This window comes from Hemiscyllium ocellatum, unplaced genomic scaffold, assembly GCF_020745735.1.
Source record: "Hemiscyllium ocellatum isolate sHemOce1 unplaced genomic scaffold, sHemOce1.pat.X.cur. scaffold_184_pat_ctg1, whole genome shotgun sequence".
Lineage (NCBI taxonomy): Eukaryota > Metazoa > Chordata > Chondrichthyes > Orectolobiformes > Hemiscylliidae > Hemiscyllium > Hemiscyllium ocellatum.
In genome coordinates, this window is record NW_026867893.1 from 820,330 (window position 1) to 822,654 (window position 2,325).

General features: G+C 43.1%; 1 non-coding gene across 1 annotated transcript; it reads right to left on the bottom strand.

Annotated features, from left to right (window-relative positions):
• Positions 1 to 470: 470 nt before the first annotated feature.
• On the bottom strand, positions 471 to 552 carry trnas-cga (transfer RNA serine (anticodon CGA)). Its single transcript has one exon. It is a non-coding gene; the product is annotated as a tRNA-Ser (tRNA).
• Positions 553 to 2,325: the final 1,773 nt, after the last annotated feature.

The following is a 2,325-nucleotide window of genomic DNA, read 5'->3' on the forward strand; positions in this document are numbered from 1 at the left end:
ACAGAATCTCCCAACAGGGACAAAGAAGAGACAGGAAGATCCGAAGACAAGAACCTACAGCTGCCTGGTTTTGATAAAGAAGTGCTGTTTTGTAAACCTTAGCTGGGAGTTTTATCTGAATAGCATTATCGAATGGAACATCAAAATGGGTAATAGAAATACGTGGGTTTTTTAATTAATCTCTCTCTTACTTTAGAAATGAAGTGCTGAATGTTTACTTGGTGTAGTTCTTGGCCAATCGAATTGTTTCAGATTCCTGTACAGCATAAATCGTTTCTGTGTTACTGGTTTTATCGTAAGCTGGAGGGTTTATGCTGTGTCATAACGAGTCTAAACAAATTTTGCAAAACCAGTGTGCATCTGTGCAGTTCATTGAGTGAACTGGAGATTTGCACCATTCATGACCTGGATGAAGTGATTCTCCCCGCCGTGATCTGAATCTCCGAAAGCGAAAGGCTACTCAAATTCTCCGTAGTTGACAGGAATCGAACCTGCGTGGGAATGCCCCAATGGATTTCGGATCCATCGCCTTAACCACTCGGCCACAACTACAAATGGACGCACGAGTTTGTCATTTCCAGGTCTCTGTCCCTGGGGAGATTAGCAGTAGTGAATCATTGTTTGGTTTATTTGAATTCAAAACCCACAGCTTTCAAATCGATGAAATATCGGGACAAAGTGGGTCTGGGTGATTCACCTCGATAGGTGGGATCTATATTCAAAATAAACGACGGTGGAAAATACAGAAAATTACTCAGCGGGTCGAACAGGATCTGGGCTGGGAAAAGGCGATTCAACGTTTCAAAACTTCTTCAGAACGTTATCAGAACTCCGTTTTCTCCCAGTAGTACTGACAAACCTGTTGACATTCCCCAGAATGTTCTATTTTTTTTCAGATTCCCAACATCCACAGTCCTTTGCATTAGCCATTGAAACGATACAGAAATTCCTTTGGATAAGATTCCTGTTTGGGGCACATTTTCGTGACCACATTAAAAACCCGGAGCTGTGCAGGAAAGAAAGCCAATGAAGTATGACCAGTGAGAGATCCGACCCTGGAACGTCCCAAACCACCAACCGTTCGGTTAATGGATGAACGTGTTGACCAATTACGCAACAGAGACGGGGTGAACTGACTCATTGTCCGATCCAAAAACAGGCTTTTCACGAATTCAAACTTCAGCCTGCCCTTTCACGAAGTGATTGATGTCCTGTATCCGTTTTTCGTTTGCAAAATAAATCCTGGGACATTCACTGCAGTGAAATGGCAACAATCCTGCACCCGCTGGAAACACATCCACGTCACAACAACCAACTTTTCTACAACAGGATTCCTGCTCTCTTCGAGGCTTTCCCGTAACTTGTTTGTACCCGAGTCTTCACGTGGTCTTGTAGCTGTGGCGACGTTTGAATTCCTGACGCGCAGGAATGAAAATCCTTTCAATGTCTCAGATTGGTTCATGTCGAGAGAACAACAGAATCAACCGTCGCGGCCTCTTAAAGACTGGCTGCGTTAAGTGGGACAATCCACCCTTCATTCACCTGTGGTTTCGCTTCCCAAAGAGATTCTAAAGTTTTCCAAAGTTGGAGACATGCTTTCACTGTTATTTTCCCTTGTTTTGTTTTAACCTTCCCAGTGGCGATATTTTCCCCAAACAGCTTCGCAATTCTCCACCTTGCATGATGTCCAGCGATGAGCAAAGCCCTTTTGTCGAGAAATTACTGAGGTTGGGATTCTTCTCTTTGGAACACAGAAGGTTAACTGGAGATTTTTATGGTCTGTTTATAATGATAGGGGAGGGCGCAGTGCGGATGGGTGGGTTGATGTTGTGGAGGAAATGTTGCCAACGATCAGTGACAGTTTCCAGAAGACTGGGACTAAAGACATTTAATGAAAAACGAAATTTGCGAAGAATATATAGAGCCTAATCTCAGGGGAACCCTTAATTATTTAAGACACGGATGAGGAGGACATTCTGTCTTTGAGAGAGTAGCAAATCTGCAGAATTCTTTACACTGAAGGGCTGTGAAGGCTGAGTATAATCAAGGTTGAGACGGCCGCACAATTAGTCAGTTTGGGAATCAAGAAGAATGGGGATAAGGCGGAAAAGTGCCATTAGGAATTAACCAAATCAGACGTGACCTCATTAAAAATTGGAGCTGACCTAATGGGACGAATGGCTTCCATCTGTTCCAATATCTTATCGGTCAATTGGAAACTGCGAGAGACAATCGTGAAGAAAGAAATTGCAGGACGTTGAGAAAAGATGATTAGAATCAAACTGAGTCAACATCATTTGTTGAATGGAAAAACACACTTGACAA